This window comes from Perognathus longimembris, chromosome 28 (assembly GCF_023159225.1).
Source record: "Perognathus longimembris pacificus isolate PPM17 chromosome 28, ASM2315922v1, whole genome shotgun sequence".
Taxonomy (NCBI): Eukaryota; Metazoa; Chordata; class Mammalia; order Rodentia; family Heteromyidae; genus Perognathus; species Perognathus longimembris.
This window is the reverse complement of record NC_063188.1, coordinates 108,844,140-108,861,337: the sequence shown is the minus strand read 5'-3', so window position 1 is coordinate 108,861,337 and position 17,198 is coordinate 108,844,140. Positions and strand designations below refer to the sequence as shown.

The 17,198-nt window shown below is 40.9% G+C and overlaps 1 protein-coding gene across 6 annotated transcripts in view; it reads right to left on the bottom strand.

Moving 5' to 3' along the window:
- Mid1 (midline 1) overlaps positions 1–17,198 on the bottom strand; it is a 306,714-nt gene that overhangs the window by 73,579 nt on the left and 215,937 nt on the right. The gene's annotated exons all lie outside the window — the stretch shown is intronic.

Genomic DNA, 17,198 nt, shown 5'->3' with positions numbered 1-17,198 from the left:
GATTTCCTGACTATAACAGAAGTCATAGAAAGCCAAATGTTAATTCCATTTCAAAATTGGATAGAATTAAATCATACGGTTCTGGAGACATCAAATACATATTTAAGACATCAAGCCCCAGTTCACTCTATTATACAAACATTGATTAAATTAGTTTCAGAAATCATTCTGTGGCCAGAGAGCTATCTACTACACAATGGACCATGTAATAAATCTTAGACTATATGTGTTGACAGGTATAAGATGATTTATTGAATCATGAAACAAGGGATTGTGCAGCACCACTAAGAAATACACACTCTCTTCCCATGCAACATTATTTTACTTAACACAAGCAATCTGGAAGGAAACTATACTATTAAAATAATAGCCACCTCATCTCATACATGTCTAACTTTACATAGTAACGATATCCAGAAATGAAATCATTAGATGTTGCTGATGGCTTTAGATTAGATAGATGACTTAATAAGGAACTATCTTCCTGTAAGGAAGCTCATCTTTTAATAAGCAGAGATTTCACATTACCTGTAACCTCCAATACTGCTTCAGTCACATGTTAATGCTAGATTTTAATCTTCTATCCGATTTTTTGCAGTGGTTTTATGTTTTACATAAAGAAAAGCTAAAGTTGTAAGTTGAAGTTTTTTTTGTGAGTGCATGCATGTGTGTGTATGTGTGTGTGTGTGCACATGCACGCATGTGTGCACCAGTACTGGATCTTGAAATCAGTGCCTGGATGCTGTACCTTAGCTTTCTTACTCAAGGCTAGTGTTCTACCACTTGAATGACAGCTTCATCAATGGCTTTTTACTGATTATTTGGAGATAAGAATCTCAGACTTTTGTGCCCAGGGTGGCCTCGAACCATGATTCTCAGATCTCAGCTTCCTGAGGAACTAGGATTGCAGGTGTGACCCAGCAGTGTCCTGCTAAATGGAGATTCTTAAAGCTATTTCTGAACTCAAAGCAACTACTACCACAACACAATCAGCCAAACAAAAAGCTACACATTTAAATATGATTCTTAATTAAATATGATTACAATCATTTTGAGCTCCATCTAAAAAGCTTCCTAAAAATTAACATTAGTCATACTCTTGGGTTTCTAGTTCCAAGTAGTATCCTGGTTCTGCATGAAACTTTGGGTATAGAAAAGAGCCATTTGGAAGCCTGTTCTAGGCTAGGGAGACAAAAGAAATTTAATTCTGACTCTAGTGGAGCCTTTGGAATTAGAGAGAGGCTGTAAGACAGGTCAATTCCTATTCTTTAGGGAATCCAGCTGCTTGTATCAACAATGTTTGTTTGTCTGTATTAACTATATCATTCCTAAGACAACAGAGAGGGTCTAGGGCCAATGGTAACTTGACCTAATACTACCAGAATGTATTTTGCTTACTGTTCTGCTGTAGAGCTAGCTAACATTGTGACTGAGCCTCTGTTTATCACTGTGTTACTGTGGTTTGGATATGCTCTTTTTTTGCATGAGACAAGTTCTCATTATATAGCCAAGTCTGGCCTTGAACTTATTATCATCCTTCTGTCTCAGATTTCCAAGTGTTGGATTTACAGAAATGAACTACTACATCCAGCTTGGAGTATGGTTTGAGCACTCATGTGTTGAAATAGAAATCTCCTGTTGTGAGGCATTAAGAGGATGAAAACAAAATCTGATTATGACAGTTAGAAATATGCCTTCAGAGGCGACTGGAATTAGATAAATCATCAAGGAGCACCCAAGAGTGAATCCTAAAGGCTTTCTAAGAAGAAGAAGAGAACATGTATGATAAAGGTATTTCCAGTTTACTAACAAACTTTTATGTACCTGATTCTATAATAATTTGCATTTTTCTCAATAAAAATAACATATATTAATCATTATTCCCAGCCCTCTCATCTTAATGTCTTCCCATGTAAACACTGGGAAGGATCAATAAATGTTTGCTGAATTGCTTCATTCTATTTTATGCCAAACTCCAACATTTCAACAAAATCCCAGCCAGGGCACATCAGAAAGCTCCATCATAATTATACTTAAGTTGACTTTTCTTTTGGAATTAAAAAAATGAGACTAGGGGCTGGGAATATTTCCTAGTGGTAGAATGCTTGCCTCGTATACACGAAGCCGTGGATTCAATTCTCCAGTATCACATATATAGAAAAAAAAAAGCCAGAAGTGGCGCTGTGGCTCAAGTGGTAGAGTGCTAGCCTTGAGCAAAAAGAAGCCAGGGACAGTGCTCAGGCCCTGAGTTCAAGCCCCTGGACTGGAAAAAAAATGAGACTAGGGATATAGCTTGGTAGTAGAGCACTTGCTTGGAATGCATAAAGCCTTGGGCTTAATACTATGGCGAAAACAATTAGAAGAAGAATTTCTAAATCAATTCAATACCTGCTCATTCAATGGAAGTTTTAATTCAACAACCATGTACCAAAAATGCCATAATTCTTCCCCGAAGGATGCACACCCTGGTATATAAATGTTCAATAGCCACACAACAAATTTGTCTTTCAGTGCCAGGTGCTGATGGCTCACACCTGCAACCTTAGCTTACTCGGGAGGTTGAGATTTGAGGGTTACAGTTTGAATCCAGCCGAGGCAGGAAACATCCCTGAGACTCTTATCTCTAATTAACTAACCAAAAAGGTAGAAAGTGGAGCTGTGGCTCAGTGGTAGAGGGCTAGCCTTGAGCAAAAACAGCTCAGAGACAATACCCAGGTCTTGAGTTCAGGCCCTAGGACTGGCACAAGAAAAGAGGAAAGAAGAAAGAAAGAGAGAAAAAGAAAGAAGGAGGGAGAAGAAGAGGAGGAAAAAGGAGAAGAGGAGAGAGGGCGGAAGAGGAGGAGGAGAAAAAGGGAAAGGAACTGAAAGAGGAGGAGGAAGAAGAACAACAACTACAAGAGTAAGAAGGAAGGAAGAAAAAGAAGAACCATTTGATAGTAACTCACATCACCCATCTGCTAGAACACGTTTAAAACATTATTCCATGAAGTCCCTTTGGGCTACAGTACTCTAAGCAGCAGTGGGCAAATGACTGTTTCCTGAGACTTAGGAATCGGAGATTGAGGAGGCTCTGGAGTTTTGTTAGGGAGGACTGAGAAATGTGTAGTGAGCAGACTTAGGTACTGATTGTGTGCACACGCAGACAGGGGAGGGGACAAGGTCACACTCCAGTGTGTCTTTCTGTCAGGTACTTCTAGACTTACGAACTTCTGTGCTGAAGAGATGGTTTGCATCCTCAGCTATATTATGGCAAAGGGCAGGATAATAATAATAATAGCACCAATGACTTTCTCAGACATATTCTGTAGAATCAGAGTAAAGTATTCACCCTTGGGTCATCAGCACAATAATAAAGAATTACAACTTTTACAAACTAGTTTTACTAAGTAAAAAGAAAATCAGAGCTCCACTTCCCTTAGGAGAAGTTTTTTTTTTTTCTTCTCCTTCTTGCTTCAACGATCTGATCACAATATCTCAACTTTCTGAGTTTCCCTTCCCTCTCGTTCCAGCCCCTTCGAAAGGAAGAGTGTCACTATGCAGCCCAGGCTGACCTCAAACTTGTCATCCTTCTGCTTTTGCTTTCCAAATGCTGGCACTGAAGACATGTACCACCACACCTGGCCTCATTTTCTGTCTTTCACTCTGCAAAAACAATCTCTTGTACAAGAACCCTATTGGTTAAAAGGTCTTTACTGAACTTCTCCCAAAACTGCAAATGCTACCAACACTGTCTCAACATGCAGACTTCATGAAGTGGAAGGAACATCTGTTGAAGATTGGTATGCCTGTTGTCTACCATACAGATTTATATTAACCAACTATGAGATCTAAGCTAGGAGCTGGAAAATGATGGCCAATGGGCCAAACCTGGCCAGCCACCCGTTTTTCTAAAGTGTCATTGGAATATAATCATGGCCATTTGTTTCTGTATGGTGCAGGGCTGCTTTTGTGCTGCAGTGGCATTGAGCCATTCTGACAGAAACCATATAGCCTGCCAAGCCTGAAAGAGTAGCTGACCACTTATTTCTACAGTGTCTATTGCCTCCTACAGCTTACTGAACTCATCTGGGCCTCAGTTTCCACATTTGTAACTGAAGGGCTACACAGGGATGAAGTTGTTCCACCAACTTGACATACTGGCATCACTTGGGGTGGTTGAGGGAAGCCCCCACATGGAACTGCACAGCAGAAATTCTAGTTTTATAGCAGGGCTGGGCTCTTGCCCAAGGTGATCTATGTTGGGAGCCAGGTTGGGAAATTTGGGAAGTAGACAACTGCCAAGGCCCTTCAAGCCCCATGCTTTCACGACGTGAGCTTCTTGTGAAGTAAGTAGTTATCTGCCAACAGGAACAAACACTTGGAAATTATGCCTGTATAAATTCAGCCTTGGCAACGAAGACTCACATTTGATTTATACCCTTCCAAGTCGCTGGGCGAACAGAGGACTAGAGACTGTGGGTTTGCAAGGCTAAGGATGCACTGCTAAAAAAACACAAAGCATTCCTTTGAAAGATTTACATGAGATGCACAGAACGAATGAGTTCACTTTGGATCTATGGAAACAATGGACTTATTTTAATAGATCACAATTAAAACGAGCGCATCAAATGATAAGCCATTGGGGTGACAATGTCAGACTCCCCTCTTGGAAGAAAGCCTCAGGCTCTCCGATGTCTGCCACACACACCTACACCTGGAAGACTGTTCTGACAATGAGCTGCCAAACACTCGGAAATCTGCGGGATAGCAGATAATATCAAATGCTTCTAAATCATGTTTGGGGAAGGGATTAAAGAATATTTCCTAAGCCTTTGTTGGTTTAAATATTGCTGCAACAGCCTGAAGGATGGCATGTGCAGGCCCAGACTGCTCAGAGATGGGCTGAGGGCATGGCAGAGGGGAGGGGCCTGGGTGGGGGAGGAAAGCCTGCCGTGCTCAGAACTTTGGACAGTTTCCAGGCTGCCAGCTTGCTGCTTGGGTGACTGCACATGGCGGTGGAGGAGGGCTCTAAAAATTCTGGCCTTTCTATATCTTCAATAGGTTGACCTTTTTGAAGTCACACAAACAAGTATATGCCTCTAAGAGGGAAACGAATCATTTCCCTTGTGTTGTTGGCCCTGATATTTTGGTTCAACTAATGGGGTCTCATTCACTTTTCTTTCTTTCTTTTTTTTTTTTTTAGTGCTGGAACTTGCTGGTTCTTTATTTTATTTTTTTTTTATTTTTCAAATTTTTATTATCAAACTGATTTACAGAGAGGTTACAGTTTCATACGGTCTCATTCACTTTTAGGGCCAGATGATTCTCTGCTGTGAGGGCTGTCTCACGTATGCCATCCTGGCTTTAATCCGTGGGATGCCAATAGCAGCCTCCACCACTCCCAAGATAAATTAAGTTTATCTTATTGTTCCCAAGACTTCTTACCATTTATCTCAAGGTGCAATGAAAGCTACCTTGGCTCTGCGGTAGCTGGGAATACGTGTACACACAGAGCTAGGCACCAGTGGCTCATGCCTGTAATGATTCTGGCGACACAGGAGACCGAGGGTTATGGTGAGTGCTAGCCTTGAGTGGAGAATGCTGAGGGCCAGTGCCCAGGCCCTGAATTTAAGCCCGCTCCTGCCACGAGCACAGCAAAAATAAGAATTTGTAAGATAACATATAAATCTCACAGGAAGGGCTAAAAAGTGGATTGTCTACCATGTTGACTCCACAAATGAGAAGAGCCACATAATACAGGAGATTATTCTAGAGAGAGAGGAGGAACATCAGGAGCCATGAAAGCGGTGTGTGTAGCAAGGGAGTGGGAAAATCCCAGGAAACCAAAGTGATTGAGAAAAGTAGCAATCACTTCCAAGTCTATCTTCCCTTCCCAGGAGGGAAGGGAAGGCCAAAGCCATCAGAAGGTAAGGGGCCACCCTGGCAACAGACTCCCAACTACAGCTGCCTTAAACCCGGGTGGAGATTTGGGAGACAGTGACTGCTCCCATGAAGGAAGGCTACTGCTTTTTTTTTCTTTTTGCCAATCCTAGGGCTTGAAACTCAGGGCCTGGGCACTGTACCTGGGCTTCTTTTGCTCAAAGCTAGCACTCTATACTACTTGAGCCACAACACCACTTCCAGTTCTGCATGAGTAGTTTATTAGAGCTAAGAGTCTCACAGACTTTCCTGTCCAGGCTGGCTTTGAACTGCCAATTCTCAGATCTCAGCCTCCTGAGTAGCTAGGATGACAGGCATGCCACCAGTGACCAGCAGGAAAACGAGCCTTGGTGAACAAAGATACTGCCACTCCGCCTATCAAGGTGCCCTCTTGACAGAAGGGGCTGTTGCGTTGAGACTGAAAACCTGGCAAGAGGGAGTGGAAATGAGGAACACATACAGCTCAGGGAATCTTGGAATACCTTGTTACAGAATCTAGGTGGAAGAGAGGCATGGGAGGTGGACAGATAGAGGGTTTGACATGACTGACATGACCAAGGAGAGTTAGTTCAAGCAGCAGGAAACTGCTGCACCAATAAGGCCGGGTGCTGTTATAGTCATGGTCTGAGACTGGGGTGGAAACAGAGCACGACGCCTGTGGCTGGCTGAGGCTACCAGGGCCTACCTCTTGGCTGCTTATGGTGATGGCTGTGTGGGTCAGAAAGGTCAAAATACTGCTTCTTCTAGCTTAGTATTTAAGTATGCCATGATTGGGTCATAGTACATTCTGCTTTTATCCCAGCTAGTGACCAGTCAAGGGGAAGATGGGATTCCAGGGTCTGAGCCCCCAAACTGTGAGTTCTCTGACTAAGTCAGGTTTCATGTGTGCTTGTGGTGTTGGGGAAGGAACCTAGCGCCTCAGCCATGTGAGGCAGGTACTGCACCATGGAGAACTTCCCCTGACCTCCTGTTTTGTACCATTAACAGTTCCTATATACCAAGCTGCTCCCACCCACTAGATACTTGGTCCTATATTATCTCATTCTTCTAAGCTCATAAGACAGTATCATTTCTCTGTTTTTGCAAGAGATAGCTGGCGGCTGCAAGGGTGACAGTCTTTGAAAATGCTTTGCAAACTGTCCATCTGGAGATTCACAAATGCTCATTCTTATCACAACTGCTTGGTTAACAGCAGTTGCTTGGGGTTAAATCAGCAAATGCAAGGGAACTATATTGCAAAACAACTTCTTGGAAAAGTATCTCAGCCTCCACCTAATACTATCTCACTTTGGGCCTTGTAAGCCTTCTTCCTAGAGGCAGCCTTGCCTAATATGTTTCTGGATGGAGTGTGTGTGTGTGTGTGTGTGTGTGTGTGTGTGTGTGTGTGTGTGTGCCCGCAGGCATGTGTGCATATGTGTAAGCCTGTCCTGGAGCTTAAACTTAGGACCTGTGCACTATTCCTGAGCGTTTTTGCTCAAGTTGCTCAACCAGATGAGTCACAACTCCACTTCTGGCTTTTTGGTTGTCCATTAGAGGTAAGAGTCACATGGACTTTCCTGCCTGTGCTGGCTTTGAACCGGGATCCTCAGATCTCAACCTCTTGAGTAACTAGAATTACAGGTGGGAGCCACCAGACCAGGCTTCTGGGTGGCTTCTTGAAAGAAAAGAGCAAGCATAATTCCTTGGAGGAAAGACCTGAACAATATAAGGGGCATGAAGGGAATGTAATTTCTCTCCAACCATCTAGTGTGGGATTCATTCAGCTTCTTCAGGTCTCCTAGAACATCCAGAAACCATAGGCCACATTTTCTGTTTCACTCTTGTGGGTTCAAATCTGATCACACCAACCAACAGCAACCAAGCTCTGCACCAGCCCTGGCAAAGGAGAGAGACATAACCACTTTCCATCCCATCAACATCTTCATCCTAACAAGGCAAGTCGGCAAGTCTGCCAGCTGGCTGGGTTAACACAACAGTACTCTGCAAGCTGGCCTCTCATCTCTTGCTTTCTAGAGGCGGGTCCTTCAGAATGGAAATCACATCAACTGCTTTGGAGCTGGGCTATTTACCTGACCTCTCTGCCTTGTTCCGGAAGGAAATGAGACCTCTGAGTGAGAAGAGCCAACAGTCCAGCTGTGAACAGTAGACCTTTCAATTGGATAAAAAAGCATTCTGCTTGAATTCTAGCATGGAGCAGAGCCCTGGTATGTGCCCTTACCTGTAATTCCAAAGGAATGAATAATGGGAATGTCACTATTCGTGCTCTCTGATTGTGGCTTTCCTCTAAAATATGTTTACACTCAGCTTCTGGAATTAGGCAATTTCCAGATATCAACACCCACATCAATGATATTTGATAATTACTTACATTAAAAATGGTTTCATGAAATCAGCTCCGTGGAATTCTTTCCATAGTCCTTTAATGCACTCCTATTACATGTTATCATTAGCTCTAGACCATGGAAGCAGTGGCTTATCTTTGCTATTAATTTCTGCATTCCCAGGGTCTCCCCAGTGTTTATCTTCATAGTAGCTACATAAAAATATTCCTGGGTGAATAAGAAAGGTTTCTTTTCTTATGTAGAAAGATTGGATAAAACATAGAGAAAAGATCTCCTACAAAGGCACATAAGAAATCAAAGATTTCATGGTTATCATATGACTTCAAAAATAAAACCTTGGCTGGGTGCTGGTGATTCACATCTGTATTCCAAGCTACTCAGGAGGCTGAGCCCATGAGACTCTTATCTCCAATAAACTACTAAAAAAAAGCCAGAAATGGTGCTGTGGCTCAAGTGGTAGAGTGCTAGCCTTGAGCAAACGAATCTCAGGGACAGTGCTCAGGCCCTGAGTTCAAGCCCCAGGGCCTGCACAAGAAAGAAAGAGAGAAGGAAGGAAGGAAGGAAGGAAGGAAGGAAGGAAGGAAGGAAGGAAGGAAGGAAGGAAGGAAGGAAGGAAGGAAAGAAGGAAGGAAGGAAGGAAGGAAGGAAGGAAGGAAGGAAGGAAGGAAGGAAGGAAGGAAGGAAGGAAGGAAGGAAAGAGAAAAGTAAAAAGAATAAAAGCCAAGTCTATTCCAATGCAAACAGCACACTGTGTTTTCCTACTACCCTACAGACAGCAAAAGAGATACAAAGCTATTCTGTGCCTTCCATACAAGAAGCAAAAATAAGTGTCTAGACAATAACCTTTCAGTGGCAGAGCAGAAGCTTTTTCTTGTACAATTCCTTCACTTCTGGTTTATCCTCCTCCCCCTCAACAACCCCTCTTCTTCACATTTACATGGATCAAAATATGAGTACAACTGCCAAAGCTCCAATGCTAGCTTGACTTTCCTAAGAGACAACTGTAGATTAATTCAGTCAAGTCCACCAGAACAGGAGAGAGCAGCTTGTCCCCATGGTCTTCAAAAGGGCACCTGTTTTTGAAAGCCCTTTCTCTCTGCCCACCACTCGTCACTTCTTTAAAATCCATTTTACTACTTAGCTTAGTTTAGAAGACAGAAAATCAAAGTTTCCACTCTGCTTTTGAAATTTGACAATTTCCAGATATTAGCACTATGTAGTTCCCTTGAAGGTTGTTCAAAGTTTCCCATATGGACCAGAAACACAAACAAACCTTGAGTAATTTACAATGCTGTCAAGAAACTCATGATTGGATTACACCAATGAAGCCTTTATTACAACTGTAAAGTGCAGATAAAATAATACCTGATGTTCAGCCAATCACTACACTTGGCCCTTTACAAGCATTTTCTTTTATTTTGATAAGAAATATAAAATGTGTTTTCTACCGTTAGTTTAAAGAGCCATACCTCATAGATATGCAAAGACCTTAAAAGAACCATGTCAAAAAGTCCAGATCAGGGCTGGGGATATAGCCTAGTGGCAAGAGTGCCTGCCTCGGATACACGAGGCCCTAGGTTCGATTCCCCAGCACCACATATACAGAAAATGGCCAGAAGCGGCGCTGTGGCTCAAGTGGCAGAGTGCTAGCCTTGAGCGGGAAGAAGCCAGGGACAGTGCTCAGGCCCTGAATCCAAGGCCCAGGACTGGCAAAAAAAAAAAAAAAAAAAAAAAAGTCCAGATCATAAAGTGAGTCAATTTGAAGTAGATTTTGCAAAGGCAATTGTATCAGAATTTCCCAGCATGCTTTCATCACACACTGAAATTAAATCAAATCTGTAGCCATGTTCATTTTCTCAAGCCATTCATGTTCACTCAATTATTTACCTATATTCAGGATTCCTGGGAATAAATGAATTGATGATGTCCACTACATAGCTGAAAAATGACACTACAATTTTGGCAAATCCTAATTAGCATTAAGACTGTAACTGGTCTACATGAATTTTGTTGTTCCAAACTTTTCAAATGAAATTCAAATGCCCTGAACAAACAGATATTCCTGACAGGTTTACTCACTTTGCATATTTAAATCAAAGTAGCTGGAGGGAGCAGTACTATCATTTGAACATAGCTTCCAGCTAAAAACCCCTACAACTATCCTCATTATAAACTGGCACTATTGTCCTAATTTTTCCCTCTGTGATGTTCCTCAGGCTGTGTGGTTCACCTACATGAAAGCAGTTCCAGACTTTCAATCTGACTTTTAACCTAACTCCATCTATGTAGGCACAGTTATAGAGAATGTTGGCATGAAGAGAACTTTTCTGATGGCCCATGGGGTATACTTCTAAAGCTATATTTCCTCTGTAACTTCTAGAACATGTGGGAAGACCACCAGACTAGGTGGCTGTTTCTAAAATTGCTATAAAGCTACTACATAGATTGCCAAAAATCTCAAGAGCCGTGCGAAATGACCGAACCACTTGAAGGTGATGTTATCTGTGTTTGATCTGTTAGTCTTGAAAGGCAGAACAAACTGGGCCACAAGGAAGTCACTGTCTGCCGAGGTAATTTGGGACAACTGTTTACTACTCTCTACCCCAATTTCTGCAGCTAGAAAGTAGACATGGAAAAACATGAGCCCCAAGATGCTCTCAAATGTCACCACAGTCTGCAGTAGGCGAACAGAGATTGGAACAGCACTGTCCTTATGGTTAGTCAACAGCCGGGAGGAAGAGATTTATATCTCCATCACTATGCTGCGATGGGAATGCATGGAAAGGATTGTGCTGATACCTGGATCCAGGAGCATCAGTAGCACCTCCTTTCTCCCTGGCTCTCTTGCTCTTTTCTCCTTTCTTTCTCTTTGACTGCTTACCTTCTCCCCCTCCTTACCCCCTCTGTATTTTTTATGCAGGTACCAGGGCTTGAACTCAGTGCTTGGTTTGCTTGCTCATAGCTGGTGCTCTACCATTTCAGCTGTGTCTCCACTCTGGCATTTTTGCTGGTTAAATGGATATGGGGGTCTTACAGATTTTTCTGCTGCATTGGCTTCAAACTGCGATCTCCTGAGTGGCTGGGGTTACAGGTGAGCCACTGGCACCGAGCTATGGCCTATTTCTTCTTAGTGTTCAGGGACAAAACTTGACTCTCACTTCTAAGCTTTGATTGACAGGGTAGTAGGGACTGACCCATGATACTCCATCTCTGCCAATAAGATTTCAAATACTGTGATGCCTTTTCCTCCTTTTCTTTCCTCTGTAAAAACAGTAAACTATCCAGTCTAATATCCTGCTTTGATCTAACAGAAAATATAGATTGCACCAGCTACTCTCTCAAAAAGACAATTAATGACTTCACTGTTACCATACAGAAAGGAGTAAAAACATCTAAACCCCCAACTTGTGCTCGGAAACTTGCAAAATCTTCTCCTTATGGCGACTCTTCCAACATTATTCCTCTTGGCTCCTCAGTCATCACCGCACATTCTAGCCAGCATTGTCCAGAGGCCCAAGCTGTCTTGCCTATTGCAGCCAGACAGGTCTCTGCTGGCCTCGTGCGTGTGTGGAACACCTAACTTTGTTTCTCGGCCGCCTAATCCACCAATCTGTCAAAGTAGCTTAAATTCCACCACCCTGAAGCCAAGTTTATTGTCTACTCAAAACCAGAGTCAACTCTTCCTTCTCCGAATCCCAGAACACTTGTCTAACCCATCCATTCTGAACACATCCTTCAACAAGTACTTACTAATCATCATGCTTCTGCCCTTGGCCAGGTCCTTTCGAAATAAAAGTACAAAATACATTAAAGTAACAACATGGACCCTTATCTCATAAACAGTGCAAGCAGTGACTACAAAAAATATTTGGCAGCCAACCTATTGCCAAAGTCCACATACAGAACCATTACATATTCTGTCTTCTGGTTTCTAACAGTAGCTCTGACATATTTTGCAGGCTTCCTCTAGGGCCAGGCCCAGTGCTAAGGGTTCATATTTTGTTCTCTTGTGTTCTGTGAAAGAACAGAACTTTAAGTCTGTATTATAGAGCATAAAATGTAGCACAGGAACATTAAGCAACATGTACGATGATCACAATTATTTACATAGCCCCATGACCGAGAGGTAACTTGCATACTTTTCTACGTATTTTCCAGAACTCCCTGAGCTTGACAAAACAATTCTAATCACAATATATTGTCAGGCAATAATACAATGCCCTGTGCAGGTGAATGAAGGGACAGGCATCTCGTGAGGGACGAGACAGGTGAGAAGGACAGGACTTTCAAGGCAGTGGCCTTGAATTTACCATTAAACAGATTCCTAGAGATGCTTGCTTTTCACTCTGAAACTTTTTTGGACCAAATTACCAAAATAAAAAATTAATATACTTTTCAAATATCTGAAAATCTTATTCTCATCACATAGGAAAGATTAAAGAAATGTCACAAAATAAGTGCAGAGTTACATTCTGAAGGAGTCAGTGGACCAGCTGAGGCTCCCTACAGCCCAGCCATTTAGCATATCCCTCTCTCTCTCTCTTTCTCTCTCTCTCTCTCTCTCTCTCTCACTTATCCACATGTTACATGATACAACCTCATAAAAAGCATATTTGTACTTTCAATGACAATCTAATTTCAAATTATTGTGAACCATCTTGCAAAACAACATAGGGTTACACAAGAGTGGTTAAAAGTAAAATTGAATGACTGGTAATAGGGATTGTATAGACATTTAATAACTAGACATTATTTTCTAATACAAGCCTTGGGAAAATGCTAGGTGAAACGGCTCTTTTCTAGAAATCTCCTAGACCCCACTGGCAGGGGTCACTGTCACTGATTTGAGTACAATGTGTCTCTTTCCATCAACAGCGAAAATATTTAGCTATTAGAATTCTCTACAAGGGAATTAATTTCTCCGTGTAGGTAGTAACTGTTTCCGTTCATATTACCTTCACTCCCTAAGCATATATTCCTTTTTCATGACATCTCACAATATCTGTATAAACTTGTACGTTCCTAAAAACAGTTCCAAAAGTCCTAAAGCAAGAAAAAATGACAGTGTGATGAAAAGAACTTGAAAATTTTATTCTTAGTGGGAAGCTTCACTGTGCCTCTCCTAGTCAGAGCTAATTAAGCAGAATAAAACAATTAGCAAGCCAAGGGCAAATCTGAAGACACAATAAACAACCTTATTGTAATGTCTGATAAGTGATACTGCATCCATAAGACGTGCACATATGCATTTAAATTAGAAATCAACAAATTTAAAAAATGTTTAAAAATACACATATTTGGAACTTCAAAAAATGTGCCACAAAAGATATATATCATGTCCAAAAGTGACTGACAGTCATCTAGCAAGCATTCAAGGGATGGCTAGGAAAAGGGTACTATAGTTAATATTCGTGGTTGTTGCCATCTCTTGCCTATAGAACGAATCATTTCTTTTTTTTTTTTTTTTTTTTTTTTTTTGCCAGTCCTGGGCCTTGGACTCAGGGCCTGAGCACTGTCCCTGGCTTCTTCCCGCTCAAGGCTAGCACTCTGCCACTTGAGCCACAGCGCCACTTCTGGCTGTTTTCTGTATATGTGGTGCTGGGGAATCGAACCTAGGGCCTCATGTATCCGAGGCAGGCACTCTTGCCACTAGGCTATATCCCCAGCCCTAGAACGAATCATTTCTAAAGGAAATACTGGCTACTTAAATTTGCTCCCATATAATGTGGATTCGAGATGATAGTAAATAAATTCAAGATAATATTAAAATATACAAAAAGATATATACATGCATGTACGTTCAGCACACATATGCACATACATCAAAAAACTACACTGTCCTAGAAATTCTACAGAAAAAGGAAAGAAGTTGAACTCGGTGTCCATTTGCAACAATAACTGGAAAAGACTTTCAAAACCACAGAACCTTACAGTCTACAAAGTAAACCTAAGAATAAAGTCTCCTAGCTTCACCTCCAGATGACAAGTGCTACATAAGGACGACTGAACTTTAGCTGGAACTTTTGGTCAAGCTATTTAAAATTATAAAGGGCTGGTCCACTGAAAGCTATCTTATACACACAATCTTCCAGAGGCAGCCTTTAAGTCAGCAGGGCAAAACTACATTTAGACCTACAGTTGCGGCTCATTTGAAGAGGCAAAGCCATAACCGAAGGGCATGGGAAGGTCAATTTTTCTCAATTGATCTATTTTTATAGGTGTAGCCAGAGGAAAGAAACAAGAGCTCCAACGTGGTATATTGGAACAGAAAGGGAAGAATTACTTTATTGTAATTCCTTGAAAACTCTGGAACCTATTATATTAAATTGCCCTATATGTTAGTTATGTGGTTCACAAATCAAAAAAGTAATCCAAATTTGAAAGACTAAGAGTCTTCTTAAAATTCAATTAAAATGATATTTAAAAGGGTCTGTACTATGATATGCTCCATTTACAGGCCTTGCATTTGGCAGGAAGACATTTGTCTTATTATCTTAAAATAAGAGCTCAGGAAATGCTAGTTTAATTTTCTCCTCATTTCAATATTTCATGAGGACTTCTTAGTGCATAGTCTGTAAAAGCCTTAGATTACTGACATGATGCTAGTTCAAGTGACAGAGAAAATTTTATTTGCATGAGTTCTACTTGTTGGGATTTTTATGTCCTTTTCTTTTACATTTAAGGAAAATATTGTAATGTACAGAAGTATATTCCACTTTTTTATATAAACAAACATCTTTTATATTGAGATCTGATATGACTTAAAAATTATCCACCCAAATTTGGTAATCAGTGAATATTTCTCTTCCTATAACAGACTTTTACTAACAGGACAAATGTATATTTAAATAGAAGCTATCCAGATCCTTCCAGACACATATAACAAAGCAAAGCTACCACTGCAATATAAGCCTCTTCAAATAATTTGTGTTCCTGCACCACTATAAATCTATACCTCTATGAGATTCCAGAGCTACTGGAAAATGAGTAAGTGCACAGAAAACATTTATTTACTTTTTTTCAGATTAAAGTCCTAATCAACAAAACCACACTTGGTTGGTTTGGGTCCTTTTTGTATTTCCTTCAAATATCAACGTTTGTATTATGCTTAGATTTTAACAAAATGGGGAAGTACATATGCTCATAAATCTGTGATAACTGAAATCTCTTAGACACCCAAATGTCCTATATTCTTATGATTTTTTTTCACTAATGTGACATGTTTCAGAACAAACATTCTATGCTAGTATGTTATTTGTTCAAATGCCCATAAGCACATCTTGTTCAATGGCTGTAAATAATTTCTCATAAGCATATTTTGTTGAACAGCTGTATGTCTGTTGTGGTGCCCTGGATACTGCTCAGATTTCTGCAATTCGAAAATAAAATACACTACACATGGTACCAAGGATTGATAATCCACTGGCTCATGACTGATTCAAGAGTTTCATTTTCATCATCAAAAGGGCTAGAGCATGATAATCTTTCTTCATAAATTTGAGCATGTTATGTAAATAATTAAAAAGCATGCTCTAGGGGCTGGGGATATAGCCTAGTGGCAAGAGCGCTTGCCTCGTATACATGAAGCCCTGGGTTCGATTCCCCAGCACCACATACACAGAAAATGGCCAGAAGTGGCGCTGTGGCTCAAATGGCAGAGTGCTAGCCTTGAGCAAAAAACAAGCCAGGGACAGTGCTCAGGCCCTGAGTCCAAGGCCCAGGACTGGCAAAAAAAAAAAAAAAAAAAAAAAAAAAGCATGCTCTAATGGTACACAAGTAATAAGCAGAACTTGATTGCTAGATTGAAATATCAAGTCTGTAAGTTGTTGAATACGAAGCATCACTGTGATTATGGTGTTTCAACAAACAATCATTCAAAGGCAGCCTTAGTTCAAAGTATGAGTTCAAGCTTCATGAAGGAAGAAAAGCTCTGCCATGTTGACATTTTGAAAACGGGAGATCAAACATTTCCGTTCAGTCATCCTGAACATTCTCCCCCCCAGAGCAAGAAAAGGAGGTTACCAAAGATCACCTTGGCTTTGAAAAATGGACAGCCATATTGATTTCTGAAGAATTCATGCATGCATACCCTTTGGTTTTATTCACTTTCATGGTACTATTTTTTCCTGCTACTGTAGTGTGATGCACAAAAAAACCTAGTTGACATTTCTCTTTCCTTGTCCATGTCACTTAAATCCTTGTGTTTAACTTCCTTTACATGGCTTAAAGATGGATTTGTGCCAGTCATTCTTTGGCCCCTTTAAGTGAAGCGTGCTACCCAGGTGATATATTTGCTGCCCAAGTGACATTTAGAAGCTGGAATTCATTTCAGCATGTCAACTTTCCCCAGCGTGGTCAAGAAATAGCAAAGCTGAATCCCAGATGTGGCTCATTAATCCCGCTGTCACAAAATAAACTATCTGACCCAAGTAAACACAACCACCCATTAGCGCTAAGGAGAAGTGATAGGAACCATTTGTTAAAGGTGAGATGTTCTCTGAGTGATAATATTCTTTGAATCATGTGAATCGGTTTGTTTGCTCAACTATTTGGTATGTGTTTTTCCTGAGAGGAAGGACTTCAGTGTGTATTTACTTAGAGCTTTTAATTCATATTTCCTTTCCTTTTTATCGGTGGCTTCTGATCTAAAATTAGCTGACGAACATAGTATCTCATTCAAGCTCTCTCAGTTGAGTTTGTTTTTTGTTTTTTTTTTTTTTTTTCTCAAATTTTTATTTTCAAACTGACGTACAGAGTCTCAGTTGAGTTTGTAATAATCAGCTCCCTTATTGCCTGAAGTTGAACAGACATCTGGGAACAACTTGTGATTTCTTCCCTGGTGCTTCCTAGCCATATTTAGAGGATGGTTTTAACAAGTTGATAGATAGTCATATTAATTATTATCCCAAGCTAGTATTCGGTTAATAACTTCATGCT